General features: G+C 38.6%; 1 long non-coding RNA gene across 4 annotated transcripts in view; it reads right to left on the reverse strand.

Moving 5' to 3' along the window:
* LOC142362720 (uncharacterized) overlaps positions 1-21,280 on the reverse strand; it is a 135,913-nt gene that overhangs the window by 54,900 nt on the left and 59,733 nt on the right. Inside the window, exon 1 of one of the 4 annotated variants that reach the window (XR_012765245.1) lies at positions 5,787-5,873. The exons of the other annotated variants lie outside the window; for them this stretch is intronic. This is a non-coding gene — a long non-coding RNA (uncharacterized LOC142362720). Of the gene's footprint in view, positions 1-5,786; positions 5,874-21,280 lie in introns of those variants that run through there. 4 annotated transcript variants of the gene reach the window in all.

Raw genomic sequence — 21,280 nt, forward strand, 5'->3', positions numbered from 1 at the left:
GAGATTGAAGGAACATCAAGGAGACGGCTCACACTAACAACAACGGACAAGCCATTTTCTAGAGGCTCCTTAAGCCATCCATCAATAGGTTGTTGTGTCATAATGAAATAAAACCTGATCCTATCAAGATTTAGAGTCCTCTGAATTATTATACTATCTAACATGTGCAAATTGTACATAGGATAGCAAGTGTTGGGGCTGCGATTTTTCTGAGGGTCAGTCAACACAGCAACCAGAACATATTTGTGATAGGAGACCTCTAAGCACAGGGAAATGTGACTTTGCCTTCAGCTGCACCTGCCTTTATGTATTCCAAAAATACCTTGATTTCATAAATCATTCCCAAAAGCTTTCCCCAAGGAAAAACAGTCTTCCAATAACTCTGAATTCTGACATGCATTCGTAGAAATTATATCTTCAGGAACTCTTCTTTGGGAGTAGTGGTGAGGGGATGACATTTGCATTATTAGCTCTGGCCCATAAGCAAAAGCAAGACAGGAATAGTGAGAAACATTTCTTTCTCTAGACTTGAAAGCATGTTGCTCCAGCAAGAAAAAAAAAACTGAAATACTTGTCCTTTTCTTCTTGGTTTTCTCCCTCGCTCCATCTTTTAGTCTTTAAAATTAAAGTCATCATTTGTGCTAATCGCTTAAGTTACTAGTGTCTCAAGAGACTCCATTAGCTCTACAAGTTGTAGCAGCCTGTCAGTGCTGTGTCAGGCACTGAGATAACGCACTTCAGAAGAGGCTGATTAAAGAGAGAAGACACACTTGGTTTTCAAGACTGGTAAATTACAGGCTGCTTGTTTGGTTTATTGCCCCATTCAAGATACCACAAAACATTCAAATAATTTGAATATATGACATGGGTGTGCTGAATGATGTCTACTTTTTTAGTGTCTGACAACTATAACACTCCACCAAAGAATGCGACAGTGATTTCTGTATGATTGTGACCCTAGTGTTTTTGTGTGTACAGTCTGCTGGAATAGATTCGCTTCAGAATCACATGTTCACTGCCCAGATGGATTGATAGAGGTAGGTATTGTCCAAAGCAAATTCCACACTCTACAACTATCAAACATATAAAATGAATGTATGTAGTACAGCAAGATTCTTCCAAGCAACTGAGGCATGGATCTCCATCAGGGGAAAAAAAAAAAAAAAAAAAAAAAAAGGAAAAAGCAGCAAGCAAAAAAATAGATTATCCAGATGAAGGTCTAATATGGTATACAAGAATGAGAATGCTGCCTTTATTCATAATTATGAACTGGAGATGAAAATGAAGAAAAACATATCTGAAGGACAAAACTAGTTGCAAGACTGATCTTTCCTGAAAGTCTTTCTCCTGATGTTCTAGCTGTCATTTTCTGGGTCTTATATCCTCTACAGCAATTCTTCCCCAAAAACACGATTTTTGGAGAGGATATGAGATTTTAAAAAGCTATATTTGATTTACAGAAGACCAAAAGTTCATCCTTGAAAGTGTGCACTCTGTGGATACAGAGGGTTTGTTTTCAGGGCTATGTTCACAATAGCAGCGTAAGTGCCCTATGAGCAACAGCAGCCTCCCTCTCAACCCCGAGGGGCTCAAGTGCTTACCTGGAAAAAGGCCAAACAGTGATTCTTTGCCTGCCTTTATGAAAAAGATGGTGTTTTCAACCCATTTAAAAATCTGCCCTGTGAAAAACAGTCGCCAGAAACAGTATGAACAGTTGTTGTCAGTGGAAAGCAATAAATGCTCATCAGAGAAAATTACTGTACGGGAGGAACTGTTTCCTACTCAGGAAAGTCACCCTGACAGGCAAAGACTGAGCCATACTGGCAGAGCTGCTTAATACCATTTGTGCATTTACTTGCAACGAGTGATGTAACCCACTTTTGAGCAGTTAAAGAGAAATGAATTGGCTGGAGAAAAATTACACTTGAAAAACCAGTTTTTATGGATGGAAGCTGTGCAGTAGTTTACCACAAGTCTTCACAAATGGAAAGAAAAGAGCAAACTGAAAACCACAGAAAAGTTCACCCAGAACTTTCTTCAGTGGAAATAACAGGGTGTTGCTTTTCAAAGGTGTGGGGTGTTCTTTTGTTTTGAGGGAGAAGTCAGACTACCAGTGGCACCAGAAGAAATTGTAAGTGAACTAGGGAAGCTGCTCACGGCCAGATGCTGCCACTGCCACTTCTCATGAGGTATTTGGATCTGCAGCTGGAAGCAGCAGTGAACAATAATGCAGGCAGTGATGGTAGAGACTGGAGAGAAGGTCAAAGCAGGGACTCTGAGACAGGACTGCATCCTGGGTATGAAAACAAGTCGGCAAAGACACTTTGGGGTACCCAAGCACTTCAGGAATCTCTGCCCCTTCAGCAGGTGTCTGAGTGGGAGCTGAAGCCTCTGAAAATAAGGTCCTTTTTAACTTGGGGTCAAACTTCCATGGAGCAAAGACTTCTTGTTCTGCTGTTGCACACCAGCTGGACTGGTACTGTAGCTGTTTGCTACTTCAGAGCAAACAGAAAATATGCATGAATTTCAGGTACTACTGATAAATCAGTCCCCAGGTACTTACACACTGTCCTACAGGGAATTGGAATGCACTTCAAAATTATTGAGACTTACATTCACTCTTTTGCCTGTTTTTATGTTTGCATGCTGTCGTGGTTTGGCTTCAATTGGCAACAAAGCACCACACAGTTGCTCTCTCACTCCTCCCCCTCCCCAGTGGGATGGGGAGGAGAATCAGAGGGGAAAAAGGCAAAACTCATGGGTCGGGATGAGCACAGTTTGATAGAATGGCAAAGGGAGAAGACAATAACAATCAATAATACTGATAAAAGGAATATACAGCATGCAATGTTCTCACCACCCGATGCTCAGCTTGCTCCTGAGTAGCAAACCCCTCTCCTTCAGTCAGCTCCCCACTTAAATACTGAGCATGATGTCACATGGTATAGAATATCCCATCTGATTGGCTGTTTGGGTCAGGCAACCAGCTTCTTGGGAAAATTAACTCTATCCCAGCTGCACCCAGGACACATGCCCTAGTTTTATTTGCATCAGTAGTTCCCAAAGGATCACACTGCACACAGTGAATACATCTACAGGAACCTTCTTTTTCTGGAAGCAAGCTAGGCAGGCATCATCCAAAAAGTTCATGTTTTATAATTATTATTTATTCGCCACTTTCAGATCTAGCCCCCTCCAGACTGTAAAAGCAATGCTTATCCAGCCAGGCATTCAACTTCTCTAGCAGCATGTAACTTCTCTAGCCAATTACTGTTCATCAATATCCAGTACCCATCTTTGCCTTTGAAGCAAGGACTCCAGTAACACTTAGCGACATAGATTCATGAAGTCAAGCACAAGGAAGCAAGAGGAAAATGAAATGGCAATACCTTCCCCCCATACCCTGGCAAAGGCACTTTCCAACACCAAGATGATCTAAATCAAATCCCTAACAAAGCCACAGTCTGCCAAAAGTGTATCCTAGCCCCCAGCATGTCTGTGATTAATAGTTACGTGGTTTATACAAAGTGGAATAGTGTTAACAAGAGAGAATAGTCTGTCAGCTAAGGTCTTCCTTGGAAGTTAAGAGACACTGGCTGACATGCCCTCAGACAGAAGTAGGAGCTGAATCCAGGTCTCCCACATTACGGAAATGTTAAGACTTAAACAAAAAATAAGGGGAAAAAAAAAATTAGAGATGGACACCTGCTACTCAGTTTTGTAAATTATACTGACATCCACCTTGTTCATTTCCTTCCTATGTTCCTCCTCAGATTTAAACAGAAATGTTCATTTCAGTATGAAAACCTCTTTTGTTTATTTTTAGTAAAATCTGCCTGCCCCCTCCCCCCCCATATTTTCATTTCAGCTGTGGACTGAAAGAAAATAAAAATCAACAGTTATCCACGTGCTCTGCTTATGCTGACAGCCAACACTTCTGTCGAGTTGGAATTGCACTCGGCTCAGAGAATGCAACACCAAAGCACTCCTGGATCACATGTTAACTCATAAAAGAATTAATTTTAAAGGCAGAAATCGCCCCAATGCGACGGAATATACCAACAACAGGTCTGCATTCCTTCAGCTTTTGGAAAGCTATATGAAGTGACTGTCATTAACAAAACAAAGGCGCATGAAACGGCCCCTGAGCCTGCCAGCTAACGGGGGAGCAGTGGCGGCGATGTGGGGCAGTGGGAAACCCGCCTGTCCTGGTGTTTCCTTCAGCCGTGTGCTTTGCAGCACCCGAAACCCACCATCACACACGCCGGGTTACTGATGGACTATTTCTGTTCTGTTCCGCGTCTGTTGTGCAAGACTATAAGCTACAGGCAAGTCACAGCAGCAGTACTTGATACCCTTCTGCAGGAAATTTTATATTTAAAAAACAAAGTATTTACTCCATTTTGAAACAGGAGATGCAATGGCAGAACAGAGGTTCGTACAGAACCCCCCTGGGAGGAGAGTGGGCTTCTGTTTCAAACAGTATAAAGTACATCGCTTGGCACCTCTTGCAGTACTGTCCACAGGACACTTGAGGTTGCTTCAGAGCAATCCAGGAACGACAAGGTCTCCTCATCTTTCTTCCAGTAAGTGAGAATTAACTGCTTTTTCAGAACCTCAGAGATGTTTTACTGCAAGGCTGAGTAGCAGTTGTACTAACCCTAAGGCTAACGCTCCTCTATTGATTGGGCCCGTGGGCAGGGGCAAGGGACTGAAAGGTCAATGACCAAAATACAGTTCACCCTCACATTGACCAAAAGCCACAAGACAACTGCAAAGATGAGTAATCTGCAGACATGTTAGTGTCAGGTCTTTGAAGATGCTCATTAATATGCAAGGCAAACAGATTTATTCAAACATCATAAGTTCTGGTATATTTATATATGAAATGAAGCAAACTAACATTCACTTCTTTGCTACATGCTAACATTGGGTCATCAGTTAGGCCACACACACGCACAAGGTGTAACAAATGATGACCCTATTGAGAATCTAACTAACTAAAATAACAGCATTTACACCAGTAGTTGCACAGAGGACCACATGAAACAGCACAGTCAGACCATCAGGACTACACGCGGATGGTAAGGTGATACTAATATATTACCTGTATTGCTAATCTTCTGCTATTCAGCAAATAAAAAGTCTCCAGATTAGACCCTGTTTTCCAACCATTAGCTTTCTTTAAACTATTTTAAAATCATTCTTCTTTTTCAGTAAGAATATTTAAAAACATGTTTATTTAAAAACAGGCACTCATTCTCAGGTATCAGTCTCATTCCCTAGCAATATCACACCATGTCACTCACTAGACAGGACTGCATGAAACTGATGCCTTTTTATTCCAGTTTATGAAATAAGCCCAGTAATTTGGAAGATATATTTCATGTCTCTTCATGTATGCTTCCAATCTTTAAAGGTATTTCTGCACCTGCTAAGAAGTATCTCTCAGCTTGACTGACAAAAGGGGTAATTTTGTGAATAAATTAGTGACAAATTCCAAAAACAGCTCAAATGACCCCATGGCAACCAAATTTAACTGCTGAAACTCTCCACTAAAATGCTCTTTCAATTCTTGGATACAGAAGGTCACGTTTTGTTCTTCAGTTACTAGCATTAACTTGCAAAAGAGGCATCTGAGGTAATATGACTCAAGATCACATCATTTGTAACAATTATGTAGGTGTAAGAAATTCCTGTTTCTTCCTCCTTTTCATAACTTCCCCTCACATACTCTGCAGCCAAGCAAAATTTCAGGAATCTGGAAGGAAAAGGAAGAGACTTACCTCTCCAGACTGAGACACCCAGATATGATTCAACTGCATTTCAAATTTACATTTCCTTGGGGAAATGATTAGCCAGGTGAGTTAACCGATCTTTACAAACACAACAAACAAAAAAATGACCTCAAAAACAAAACCGAAAAACCCAAACTAAAAAACCTAGTGAGATAACTCCGTTATTTGCTTTTTAACAGCAAACATATCCCGCATAACACAGCCTTATAAACAGCTATGTCAACAGCACTGTGACCAGCACAGAGGGACAGCAATCAGAGTAACAGCCTCCTAATACAGGCTTTGCTGCCAAGCGCTGCATTGCATAAAAGTCCAACACAACACAATTAGTTGAGTAGCACCGACGTGTCTCTGCCACCAAAATGGCTACCCCAGAAGTTCATTCAGCATATGACAACTGTTGCAGAAAACACAGATCATCACACAAAGGCACTCTGCAGCATACACGCTTTTGCAACATCTCATCGTTCATCCTATCAGCCCGCCATCAGAGATTTTAATCAGGGGTTGCAGAATTCCCAAGATATTATCCACTTCCTTTCAAAGTGGGCCTACAAATATGACTGTACTGCCAGCTGAAAGACGGCAAAATCTCCGTTCAGCATGAGATGAAGGAAGGAAATGAATTCACTGCTACTCTTGGCATTGACAGTGTCATTGTTTGAAATCCAAAGCCATTATAAACCACACCACTCTGCCCAGTCATAACTTGGAGCCCAGGTTTTCCTGGTGGAATTTTACTGGTTTCTCTGCAAGTGACAATAAAAGTGGTGTGCAGCAAACTTTGCTTAAGATAGGCAAGAGCCTTGCTGTTCAAATCAATGTAAACATCATTATTGTGTTTAAATATAAAGGTGCAGATACTCAGGTAATGTATTCTGTCAGAGCTCCACTAAGTCCATACAGTTATGTCCCTTTATCCAAAATAATGACCTTCCCCAAATACTTTCAAGATCAATGCCTCCTAAAAAAGACCAGGAGTAGGCAGGAACTGCCAATGGAGTCCAGTTTTGATTAAACATTAGTCTAATCTAAAGCAAAACAGCAGTTTCGGGAAGAGGATCAGTTCATTCAGTTTTAATGCAAAACTGTCAGAAGCCAGTTATTGGAATATAATTTCCTGCTGCTTTATTCATTTAGTAAACTTCAATAATTAGAAATGTTGTAAATCTAATTTGTCTTAATATTGTTGTGATATCAGCAGAAATGACTCTCTTTAAAGAAAGTAATCAACCAAGTAAAATTAAAATCCTTCCCCTTAAAACAGGAAGATATGCCAGATATTTTAACATATTGGTTTGCAACACAGAGCACGACTGCCAAGAGAAACATTCCCAAACATCTTCCGTTCAATAGACATAATTTACTTCTCTATTCTATGAAACACACACAGTTTAGGACCTGCATGACCTCCAGTGTAGCAGAGACTATATACACCAGCCAGTTACATCCACATAGAACCAAATAATTTGCATACCTAATATCTAATTTATATTTATCTGGATTCAGTTTCTATCCATCGACTTATACATTTCTTCAGTAAAGAGTCTTAATATTGTCTCCTTGACACCATTGTAAATTCCTTGCAGTACAGTATTATATCAGAATAATTACGGGATTAGCACCAAAATCCAGAGGGTTTGGGTTTTTTATGCTACATGCATGCTTCCAAGTTAATGCACTCCAGGTGATCCTGTCTGCTTCAACAGGCAAAGCTGAGTTTATAAAATAAATTGCACAGGTTTTGTCAGGGTCAAAGCCACAAAATTCTTTAGTGGTAGAAGAACAACACACATTTTCCATGACCTTGCATGAAAAGTAATTATTTCTATTTTTTGCGCCTTGCTGAATAATTGCTCTACTTATTTTTTTTTTAAAAAGTGAGTGAGACAGAATGTGCATGAAGGAAGACATGGACATTTGGATATTATAATCAGGCTACCACAGGAAACAAAAAAATAAAAAATCTGAAGCAGCAGATCTCCTCCAGGCAATTTTGGAAGTTGAAGGACTATTTGGGATGTCAGTTCTTGAACTGCCAAAGCCTTTCAGTTCAGCATTAATCAGGATATATTTTTATCAAGAAAAAATAAGTGACTAAGAAATAAATATGAAAATTAAGCAATAGCAGTGGATTTAGAAGCAAAATTATTTCAGGAAGTGAAATTAATTTAAGTTTGTTGGGTGTCTTTCAACAGGAACTTGTAGGTTTTAGAAGTTTTTCTGGTAAACAAACCAAAGACTGTTCTAGGTAAAGCAGCTTGGTAAATATAGACTGCATATTTTTACGATTCTACTTATGATCACTTAATTAAAAAGTAATAACATGTATTAATTTTAGTTAATGTGCATAATCTGTATTTTTCTCAAGTTCAGAGTGAAACTGAACTGAAAGGTAGATGACAATCAACTTGACTGTCCTCCGTTTCTAGACTACACTGTGGACATACTATGATCGTGCACTGGGATGGTTTGGCACTTTTGGATAGGAACAGTCAGATTTTTTGAAAGAAAACATGCATTTGACATTGCACACTTGCTCACCTAAAGACAGTTTTGTAGTGTACACTCGAACACAGAGCAGAAGTCATAGCAGAAATGATGCAGAACAAGCCAGTGTGAACATTTCATCTGGTCGTAATAACAGCTCCTTACACTGCAGCCAAGAGATGACATTGTCCTTGGCCACTCTGCTTTCAGGAAACTCGCAAAAGTTACTTCATTTCGGAGTCAGGGCTCTAGACAGTCTTTGAGATACGCCAAAAGGTACTGTTCAAAAGTTGTGGTCAATACACGCAGCTATCTATAGGTAGGGCTGACAAAGTCTACGCACAGACTCGCCGTGCTGCAAAGCTGGCTCCAAGCAGTGGCTTTTAATGAATAGTGGCTTTCTCAACATCAAGACATCATGATAATTACAGTCCTAGGGACTGAAGAGCTAATGCAGTGGGTGAAATTAGAGCTTGAAAAGATTATTCAACAAGATTTGAACTGTGGCTTGACTGCAGCATAGAGTGGCAGAGGGACAAAAAAGGAAAGAAAGACTGAGTCCATTTACATGTCTCTCAAAGAGCTCATTTATAAAATATTGAATGTGAAGGAAAACAACTACAAAAAATACAGTGAAATAGAAAAAGAGCAGCACTGCCATATGCTGCTATACACTACAGACCATTTGGAATTCGTTCAACACTTTCCACTGTAAGAAAAAAAGAACAACAACAACAAAAGATAATGCAAGCTTTTAGGGATGAGGAAGAAGAGAGACACAGAATTGCATGTAGCAGAAGGAATATATACGATAGAAAATAAGTGAGGGGGAAGCACTTATCTTCTTGATTATATTCTTCAGGTGTCCATGTTCAAGCAGTCCACAAGATAGCCAAACACCTTGCTTCTTGTTTATAAATGAGAAAACTGAGACAAGCATTACAACAGAGACAAAATTAGAAACCAGCTTTCCTACAGCCCAGTCATTTCCACTGTTCTGTACAATGCCTTACAATCTAAAACTCAGGTAAACATCGCTGACATTGCTTCATCAGTAGAATTATCCACACAGCCTGTGCATATGTACATTCTTATATAGTCCCTGCCTTTCACAGGTGCCTGGTAACACTTACAGTTCCCCATTACTTAAGGCCTAACATGTCCAAATATTAAAAATATATACATATGTTGGAATTTGCTCTCCTTTACGTGTTCACTAGTTCTTTCAAGAATTTGGAGATTAACTGGAGCTTGGAGGTGACTTCACTTTAACTCTTCCAGCCCTGAAACAACTTTATAGCTTTTTGTGTATTGCCTCACGAATCCACTTCCCACAATTTATAATAATTACGATAGAAGTACCTTACACATCACCACACATTAATCCATCTATACTCCTGTTCAAATACCGTTCAATGATTGCAGTATACATCTCAACTGCTCCATATCCCATGCCTCAGAGGACCAATCATCCTCTGAAGTACTAAAACCACAGCTACACTCATGTCATCTTTACGGTTACTTTTGTCTAGACCAGCTGCTCAGCTAAGCTGTATCATATATATGCTACTTCTCTCTGATGTAAAATACGTATATATGTATTTTCAGATGTTTTTAGATCTTTACTAGAGTTACTTGGTTGCTGTAATGTGAAGTTAAATATCTGAGTTTTGAAGCTAGCCCCCTTAAAAATTCATTTGTCTGCTCAAAATGTAATACTAAATTTAGAAGACCAAGTACTAACCCATAATTCTGATTCCTATTCATAATTATTTCATAGGCTAGAATAACTACAGAATACCAAAAATATTATGCTGTATTTTAATATACATTATTACTGCATTTTAGCCTACATTATTAGAGGACACGTGACAATTGTTGTTTTGATATATGTGTAAAATAGAACATAAAGATTCTGCAACAGAAGTAATCTTGTTAGTGGGAGGTGTGAAGTCATACAACTAACTCCATCACATGGGTGAGCTCACCTGACTGGCTTACTCGCCTCTTTCAGTAGATGCAAGTACTAAATAACTGTAATTCTCTCACTTTACTTTGATTACGTAAATCAGTCAGAACTGCCATTCATCTCTGCTTAGTTTTCAGAAAGATTCTATCAATGAAAATGATTTGGAGCCATCAACAAGTTAATGACAGGAAATCCCAAAGCATCACTACTTTTTTTGCCTTTACATCAAATATCTCCTTGTTGAATATCTTTAATGCTTATAACAACAGCAGAGTTTTGCTCTGGATATTATTGGGTAACAGAGCATTTTGTTATCACAGAGAATAGTATGGTGCAACAGATGAACATAAAAGGAGCTACATGCTAGTGTACAGCCTTTGATATTCAGCAAGTTCTCAAATTTTTCTGAGCCAGAAATACCTACTAAAAAAAAAAGGAAATAAATTTGCAAGAATCACTGTTAACCAGTGCTCTCCACATTGTATAATTAATTATCTGAAGCAAATAATAATTCTGTCATTGCTTGAATTAAAACAATGAAGACTGCACACAATTACAATACACAACATGAGAGCCACAGAAAGACTTGGAGCAATCTTTAACCAGAGGAATGGGTAATGGTTTGCTCCATCATATTTTTAAATATAGTTCTCCACTACAACTGTCATGTGTCTTCGAGGTTCAGCGGCGTGTATAAAACTAGTTAGAGGATTCCCTCCAATTCTTCAGTAGAAATAGAAGCTGTGTTAGATTTTATTTTTTTTTTAAACATCACTGCAAGTCTTGAGCTCGTCTCAGCTTTCAACAGGGCTCCATATGGCTTGACATTCCTACAACTGCCAAGAAAAATACATTCATCAAAAACGCTATAACTTTTCAGCCAAAATACTGCATTATTATAAGACTACTACCTTAGAAAATTGAAAAAAAATATTTTTTTTAGTAAATAAAAATCCCATATCCAACATAGCCACTGGTCTACATTTTCACGTGCCTTTGAAAAGTCCAACTCTTTTTTCTGAAGACTTCAAAATGTACAATGTAGAAAACTGTTACAAAAATTAGTAAACAGAAAAATTCAACCTGGAAGAAGGTGGGTCCTAAATCCAGAAATTCTAGGAGTGCAAGACTAACATATACAGAGATCTTGTGGAATAGGTAAATAAACAGAAAACTATATGCCTTCCTTATCTTCCTATGGAATATACTGGTCCATCTGGACCTGGTCAGGGCCTGATCTCTATGTCAGGCAATATTCTATTTGCCTTAACCTCACACAAAGCCAAAGTCTTCCCTCAGGCATTTGGAAGAAATAAAGTACACAGAGTAGAAGGAGCAATTAGATACATCTGTTGAGTGTTTTCCTCTCTCTTTGTGCTAAATGGGAAAATGCTGCTTGCATTTGTAAAGCTGTAACACTTGTACCATTTCAAATGTTTTTTCTTTTGCCAAGCGAACTCTCAAAAATTAGATATTATTGTAGAAAGCACTGCCTAATGAGCCAGTGTCATTTAGAATATTCAGATTTATATTACTACCATCCAGTTTTCAAGCCCTAAAAATGCCATTAATAGGCTTCAGAAATACATGGGATGGTCACAAGGACAATAGACCTGGGTTACAGCTGTTCTTGCAGCTGCCATAAGCTTCACATGCTCCAGAGATGACAGTGATTGATAGTCAAATTACATTGCCGGTACTTTTCTGTGTCAGGCTCATTATTAGACACAATGCCTTGGTTGCTCTTGGGAATTTGCTTCATTTAGCTGTTCCCAAGATGAGTTCTCCCATCTCCATAAAATAAGTTCACATAGTAGAACAAGTTCACAAATATGTATCAGAAATCAACATTTGATGTGGTATGAACAACACAACCAATAATCTTTTATAATGAACAAACAAACTATGATGATTTGCAACCACTTTCATAGTTAAAGAACGTATTTTTAGGGTGGCGAAACTTGTCATGTGATGCCTTTTTGTATCACTATGGTTTCACCTTTTAAAGAAGACTTTTATTATGTTCATGGTACACTTAATAGTGGACTTTTTTTCTAATAGATTCTTACATTGACACCAATATTCCAAATATTCTTACTCAATGTTTCTTATTTTACATATAAAGGAAACAAAATTCTGTTCCCACACCACCAGCCAAGATCAGGAGCAAATACAGACTTCAGCCAAGCTGATAGATCAACATGTAGCAGTGTAACTATGAAGTTGGTTAAAGAAATACAAAATTTTCTCAGAATCCTCCCTTCAGATTTTTCCAAGCATACAGTCAGAGACTGTACTTGTATTTACAGATCAATAGTTTCAGATTATTTGTAATTTTAGTAAATCCTCACTATGCAGCTGCGATCTAAATACTATGGGAATAGTAAGTAGCAACACCTACAGAGATTTCCTGATTAAATACTTCCATTCTAAGGATTCAGTCAGCTATTTAGTTGAGCCTTTGCGTAGGAAGGCTTCTTTAAAAAAGTTTCTTTTTTTTTTTGTCTCTTTGGGAACAGAGTTCAGAACAAGCAAATTCTGTCCCTCACAAAAAAAAATAAGGGGGGGGGGGAGGGTGCAGGGCAGCAAAATTTTCCCCTAATCACCAAGTCTTTACAACTATTTAGAGGTAGAAAGTAGAAGTCTGACAGAACCCATGGCACACTTCCATGTTTTTAGTGGCTTTAATGATAAATGGCCCTAAAACAGTTGCTCAAGTTTGGAGAAGCACCAACGATTGTTATGTAGCTCTGGAGCAGATAACCCAGCACTACTGTGCACACAATTAACTGTTGAAAGCTTTCCTTTCCAGCTGATGATGAAGTCTGGTACCCTACCAACAATATTTCCCCAAGTTAGAAGTTTGTACTATTGCTCAAACTAGGAAGGCAGATGTTCCCAACTCCTCTGAAAAAAAAGGCAGTGGGCAAAAAAACTTCTAAAAAGACATAGCACTATCATAAGCAGTACTTCAGTATGGAAAAAGGTGTCTGATCCTGCCTCTTCATTTCTCCATCTTATCTAGCACTACAAACACGTTTGCCAGTGCTCTGCTTCCCCTGCCTCATGCTTGCCGGATCTGTAGCCAAAATGCAGTTACAGCTTAGATACACAGCCAAGAAGAAAAGGAAAATAGGTTTCCACGACAGCTGTACACCAAGGAGCGGACCCATACTGGCTGCAGGTAACCTGACCTTAAAAATGACACTTTGTAGCACTGCAAGCAGTATCTAAACAGAGTAATCTTCTGTAAATACTCTAGCACTTTGATCTGGACAGACACAAAAAGAAACAGATTAAAAATAAATCCAAAGGAGGAACATTCCTCTTATCTCCACTAGTGAAACTATAATTAGAACTTCAGAAGTCTTCTCTTCCTTGCTTCGTAATTGCAGCAATCTTTGAACATCCTATTGAAATGTCTTCAAAAGTTTCTCTTTGCAGCGTGAATGCAAGCAAACTTTAAACTGAAATATGAAAGGACCTAATTTCCCCACCAAGCAGAAAAAAAGACCCCCATAAACCCGTCATAAGTTACCAGGTACATTTGAGTTGCAAAGCATACGGACATAGATTTACATGTGGATTAATATAAGAAAGTTTCTAGATACAGTATCTGTCAATCACTTTACACACTTCTTAAAAAATGACAAAGCACAAATTCAGAGTTATCATCCTTCATGCTACACCTTTTCTTTTTCTATTCTTTTCCTGTTCCAAACACTTCTGATTTCAAACACAAATGTTGCCTTGGTGTTACAGCACGCAGCAAACAAAAATTTGCCCTTGCTTTTCTTTCAATTCCTTGCTTGATATGTCAGTAACTATGCAACAGCTGGGAGAGGCAAATGAAAGCAGCTCCTGGCACATGTACATTGGATCATGCTCAGCACATATGGAATTTTAAGATAATTTCTATGTCCAAACCTCCCTGTCTCTCCCTGAGACTCATAATTCAGCCATATTTGAGCAGATTATTGCAAAGATGTGAAAAGGCCCTGGCATTAAGGCAGCATTTTAAAAGGAACTACAAGTTCACCAAAAACTAAGGCGCCGTAACTTCTCCGTGAAAACAGTGGTACAATTTGATGTAGACAGAATAATACTCTATGGAAGTCAGGCTTGCAAATGGGTTGATTACCCTATTTTACTTGAGTCCATATTCTACAGGAAATCACAGGCTCAAACTCTTTTTTTCTCTGACAAATTCTAGGCAACTAACTTGCAAAGGAAATCATTGAACCATCTAAAGTATACAGAGCATTTTCTACTACGTACTACTCTTAGCAACCAGGTAACATATTGATCTGTTTTATTTAGCACTTATTTCATTCCTCCATATTTCCGCCACCAATTTGAATTAATGTTATATGGTGCTACCTCCATTGCTGTTTCTGTACTTGTACTATCACCTCCACAGAAGTTCACTGCAGATGCCAGCTTAGGGATCACAACCACTCTTGGCAGCTTGCTTTCTTTCCATGTTTACATTTAACACTGGGGGCAGAGCAGGGGGAAGCGGAATCTGCTGTTTGTTTGTATGAAAGCAAAAAAAGATTTCCATTTTAGAGAGAAACAATGTCTAATTTTGACTCAAACACTCCAGATACTTCCTATGTTTCTACCAAACTGGCTGCCAGATTACACCAGGTTACATATTACTAAACATTTATGTTACCATCAAGACAGAGGAAAACAGAACATCAGAAAAGGAATTTGCAGAAAGAAAAGAAAAACAATTGAGAAAAGAGAAAATCTAACTTTCTGGTGGTGGTGTGTCTCTACCAAAGCAGCTCTGGACACCTCTGCTTAAGCAAAACACAGGACAGAGGAATGCTAAGCAGTGCTGAAGAGACAGCATGCTTGAGAATGAAAATATTGCACACCATGGCTCCAGTGCCCTACTCTTGCGTCAATTCTTGCTGTGAGCCAGTAGCTGTTCTGGGGTCTACTGTACTGTAAATGGCACTAGAAGGTAGGAATACCCAAGTGAGCTGTAAATGAGGGCATCAGAGTGTATCAATACTCTACTGTATTACAGATCACGGAACACTGTTGGAACACAACCTCAGAAGTCAGTCTATAAGCCGTTACGAATGCCTTACAGATCTGGCCCTTCTCAAAAGTATAAGCTAAGTGAGAATTTATTCAATGACACATATTTTTATAGCGCATAAACATTTGATAGAAGGGTTTGGATGCTGGCCAATTGAAGTACAGCAAGCTTGGCTTCTGAGAAACAGGATAGGAAGCACGGCATTATCAAGTATCAAATGCACTCTGTGCAGTCAAGCACTAGGTAGGGGATGTGCACTCTGCCAGCTCTCAAGACCTGAAAGTTTTCAATGACAAATATATCTGAAAATTAACGTTAAGTTTACATGTAAAAGTCAGGAATAAAATGCCCCAAGATTCAAATCATCAAGTACAAGAAAGAGCCCAGTGTTTATTTGCAACGTGGCTTTTTGGCTCCTGAAGAGCTACACTGGATTTAAATTTTTTTTTTTTTTTTAAACATCTGTAACCGGTAATTTTGTGCATACAAAGGCTCAGACAGTCATTCCAGACAGTTTTGGAAAACCTGTCAATTTTTACTGTCCAGAGATTTTTGAAAAAACAACAGCTGAAGAATGATCTTCATAGATCTTTTGTATCTCTTTTTCTCCATGACAATCAAGTATATTACACTTTAAAGATTCATAAATTACAGATTTCTCACATGTACTTATTGCCACCTAATCCCCCAGTTTATAATCTCTATGGCCTCTTTGTTTGGACTCTTAAATTATCTCCATTCTCACTGGTACACTCACAATCTGAAGCAATCCAATACAGAATAGCAGCAAAAAGAAAGAAAAAAAAAAAGAACAGAAAAAGGCACATCTTTCTTCCCATCACATTCTAGATTATTTGACAAAAGTAAATGCAGCCAGCAGGCACAGAGAAGGGAAGCAAAATTCCTCATTTGCAATCATCTTTGCAGTAGGTCAGGATGGCTTAGAACCACAACTCTGAATTGCTGAAATTGCAGTACCTCTCCCAACTCACACTTCTGCTATAACTCGAAGTTTATAACTCTACAGGTAGAGTTTATATATGGTTAAAAGAGGAGAAAGGAATCTTGGAAAAGTAAAGCTTTCAATTCTTTTGCATTGCAGCATAAATCCTAAATCCTTTTGAGTTTACTTCTGTCCTTGACTAAGACAAGATTAGCCTTAAATTAATTAGTCAATAATGATTTTCATGCAGAATAAGGCTCTTGGTGCCTTATCTGTAAACTAAGCAGCACCAGCTCCATGACTTGCATTCTGCTGTGCATACAACAACGCACTGTGACTGCCAGGACTGGTACTTCCACAGCACGTTTTCGTGCAACCAGTGCGTGACTTCCTGAGGCAGGTTACCTACCAGGTATTCCATCCCTGGGAGCCAGGCTGGATGGCTCGCACTTCACCTCTGGAAATAAATCAAATATGTCTAGCTAGTAGTCTTAATCAGTCTGTCTTTGCTTAGAGCATTGGTAAAGAGGATCTCTCTTTAGAAAAACGGCCTGTTAAAATAACGATGAATTAAGCTCTAAATCTAGTCAGTCAGTTAGTTACATGCCTTTTCACATCTTCCTTCACCTCCAGTCTCCTCAAATTTATCAAACAAATAAGCACTAGTCCAGACAGAATAACAGACCTTTCCATTCTATCTCCACTGCAATCCCCTTCTTCCTTCCACAGTGACCACTTTCAAATAAACCAGACAAAATGTGTTCCAAAGCAATTACTGACTTGGCACAAAGCCCAATAAAAATCCACAGAAATTCTGGCTGATGTCAGAGCAGGACTTGAAGGACTGAGACTTTTCTAAGGTTGTGGCATGCTTTTTCTACACCACAGTAGATCCAAAACCCAAATGAAATGAAGTGTTTACACAAAATATAACAGAGCTCTAGAACTCCTCTCTGCAAGAGATTCAAATTACAGAAAACAAACACCCAACAAATTTGTGGAAGAAGTCTCTCTGTATCTTGTTTACCCAATTCTTATGTTCTTCCCTAGCCACCTGCCACTGGCCCCTGTTGAAGATACAGTATTAAGTTAAACGCTCCCTTTGTCTCACCCAATGAAATATGTTCTAAGTTCTAGCCATAAATTATACATCCAAAATTTAAGCAGGAATAGTTCTATTAACCTATATTTGTTTCACTCAAGAAGTGAATCTTTTCTGACAAACAACACTTGTAACCTTGCATTACACAAAAGAATATACAAGGATTTAATGCACCTGTGTGATCTGAAGTATAAATATTCATTGTAGCAAAATTTATATACAGTAATCAGTGAATTGCTTGTCATAACAAGAGTCAGATATGGTGAAGCGGGCACTGAGAACTGTGCTTTCCACCCTGCTAAGCTCACAGAGAACTGTCTGCAACCAACACTTACGTGTAGCAAGTATATAACTTCCATACACACGAGGCATACTATGTAACCGTGTTCAAGACGACATTGCTACTTTTCCTAGGCTTATTAGTTGAACAAAAAGCTGTGAAATATGCTCTGATCCAGTCATAATATTATTTAATTTCCAGATGCCATAGTTGGCTGAATCACTACCTGGATTACAAAGTACTGTACAGAGCTGCTTGCTGTTGAACAGAGTAGCCAGAGGTGTTATGAGTGTCTCATCTCTACTTTCATTCTAATATTAAGAAAACACCTCATCAACATCTTCACAGTTGGAATTAATGTGCTGGTATATAGTTATATCATAGTCGACATAATTTACAAACTTTTGCTTCTTTTTCACAGCTTGGCACATTTTCAAATACACACTTCACTGTAAAAAAAAAAATTGCTCAGATTTGGAGGCTGACATTCATAATCTTCAAAGAAGGTGCTTCTTAAATGAGCTTGCATACAGTGGAAGTTATTGAATTCTCATAGGCATGAAATAATTTACATATGTTTGTACAGCATCTAACACACTGAAGTTCAGAGCCCAGGAGGCTTCCCAGAGGAAGATGTGTACCTCCTCTGCCAACAAAAGTGGGTATCAGCTTCCTGTTTTGTTTCTATTTGGTTAGGTTTCTTGGTCAAACATTGCCATCCAGTGGCAGGAAGAACGGTGGTGTAAACGCCAACTAACAAATCTTGTCCATGTTTCCAGTATCTTCTGGCCTCAAAATGATATGGGCAAATCAACAACTTCATTTTGTTTCCTGCTACCACATACACTTCTAATTTTACAGGAAACAGCAGAAAGCAGCAGAAAGACTACACAGGCATAAAAGCTCCTAGCTAGAAGCACCCTATCAGAGCATATGTTGAGAGTTCAAAGGCATTTTTTTTAATTTTTGTCGTCATTTAAGCTCAACTAGTACTTTCCTGGTATTAGTCTGACACTTACAGTAGCTTAGAGCTTGTCCCAGATTACACTCAAGGCTGGAAACATTAAATGAACACTTGACTGCTAGAAGGAGATTGAGAAATCCTCCTCAGCTATTCATGTCATCCCAGTAAAGATCAGTCTCAACCTGATAACTTGGAAAGCACAACCCTTGAAACTTCAGCTGCTCCGAAACACATATAATTGTATTCAATTCTGAACTCTCTGCTAAGCACAGTCACCCTTTTCTTCCCCCCAGTACTTGTCTTTTCCTACTGTTTACACCCTAAGCAAACAAGAGACTACAGGGAACAGCTCAGTCAGCTCTTGCTAAGGTCTTGATGATGCACAATGATCAGCTCTGGTCAGAATCCATACCGTAGGCACGTTTAGCACCATCACAACCACAGGACATGCTGGACTTGACCCACCTTCCCCACCCTGTAACCTGTAGCACTAGATTTCTTTCTTTCTTTGTCAGGTTCTACAGTTCAACTACTTCTCAGCCCACCTTGCAGTTTACCCATTTTCCAACTGTCGTTGTGATAACAAGTCCAGTTCAGCTTTTTCCCCTACAAGAAACCTTGCCTTGGAACATCTAGCCAGCCACTGATCAGAGGGACTCAAAACAGCTTCTCTAAAAAGAAAAAAAAAAAAGAAAAAAAAAAACCCCCACCAAACCAAAATAAAAAAAGCCATGCAGGCATATACACTCTCCTTAACATATATAGTCGTGTCTTGTTGGTACATTTTCAGGAAAAAGGTGCAGGAGATGAGACTGCTAATTAGAAACTGGGGGGGGGGGGGAGGGAATCCCATGAGCTTTAAAATTCCCAGAAGTTCTGCAAGAGTTGCTAACCTTTTACCAGAATCCTCTAATTGTTCTCATTATCATTGGGAAGAAAAGATCACAGGGACAGAAGAATGTGCATCTGATCTCTCACAACAGGGCTCCCAATCACAGCACCACACTTAGAAACATTCTCGGAAAGAGCCAAGCTAGAAACTTATTACAGACATCTCATTCTGGTTTTTTTTTTTCGTTTGTTTGTTTGTTTTTGTTTGTGTTTTTTTTTTTTTTTACAGAAGACCTTTTGTAGTGAGATCCACTGTTTCAGTTCAATAATTTAAGCTTCATGACTGCCTCATCTTTCCTAGCATACATCTCTTGTTTAACAATCTGAATGCAGTTTAGAATCCTTAAAATTATTCATTACAGGTTCATTAAAATTATTCATTATTTTCATTATATTAAAAAAGTGCTGATTAGCTGCAGATGGGGGACTTATTTCTTAAGCAGGACAAGATTAAATTCCTTCCATATCACAATAAAATTACTGAGGCACTTTACTGCTAAAATAAACAGTGGTTGATTTTCCTTATAAGGAAACTCTTTTAGAAATAGCTGAGAGAAAGCACAGTAAGTGTCCAGTTTAAGCAGTAAGGTTCTTGTTTGCTGTGATTTTTGCTTGGTTGTTCACAAAAAAAGACTGAACTGGAATTCCACACGTAGCACTTATTCTCTTGTATTATTTGTAGTCTTTAGCCATAGCATGGAACTCTTGCTTGACAGCAGTTTATAAAAACATATGTAGAAAGATGACCTTAAAATAGCAAGACCAAAAAATAAATGCATCTTCGCAGATGGGGAAGGTCACAAAAAACTTAAGCTGGCTCAGAAGGATGTCCGGATCTCCAGTCTCTTCTCAGTCAGCACTAACAAGGTTACTACTTGCCCTCCGTTTTAGGTTTCAGGACCTAAAGTGCTGTTTAAAGGATGGGTATATTTTACTTCCTATTGCAGAAGCTTTCATAGTTTCAAAAAAAGTTGTAAATCATTGAACAGTCTGACTAATTCAGCTTTAAGAACTGTATTACAGTGTAAATTTTACTGCCACATGAAGTCCCAGTCAAAGGTAACAGGTTACACTAAACCAAGTATTGCACAAACATGTGCAGGAAAGTTATGATCTTGGAATATGACAAAGTGAGTAATAAACAGAACAAATATAAGGCACAAGGAGGAAAAGGAACAAATAAAGGCGGTGTTTTATAGTACGATTCTATTTTACACGGCAGTCAGATATACTTGACAGTCATATTTATACAAGGCAAAATACACTTCACAAAATTGTCAATACTTAGAAAATAAAACCTTAAGAAAGGCCAAATGTCAGGAATATTTCTTATGATCCAAAGATTACATAGAGAGGAAACAGTAATAGCTACCATGCTGAGTACACAGAAAAGGTAGAACGTGCTTGCAAAACTTGATCAGGAAGGCATTTAAAACCAGGGGGGTGGGGGTAGGGTGGGGGACACACAAAAAGGGGGAAGAGTTCCCCAGGACTTAGATCATAAACTATGTGTATAAGATACAAGTGTATTTTACAGGCATCTGATGCGCAGTTCAAAATACCTAGACTGAGCAGCTGAAAATTATCAATACTGTATTTATTATGCATGGTCTGTGGTCAGATTATCATATAAATCAACCATAATTGAGATTTTCAATATTAGAACAACAATGTAATTGTTACTTTCCAATTCCAGAAGGGCACTGTTGCCTGCGTAACAACCAACCAATCAACTCTTGATTCCCAAGTAGTTAACTTTCATGACTATCAGACAAAAAGAATTGCAC

Source organism: Opisthocomus hoazin, chromosome 11 (assembly GCF_030867145.1).
Source record: "Opisthocomus hoazin isolate bOpiHoa1 chromosome 11, bOpiHoa1.hap1, whole genome shotgun sequence".
Lineage (NCBI taxonomy): Eukaryota > Metazoa > Chordata > Aves > Opisthocomiformes > Opisthocomidae > Opisthocomus > Opisthocomus hoazin.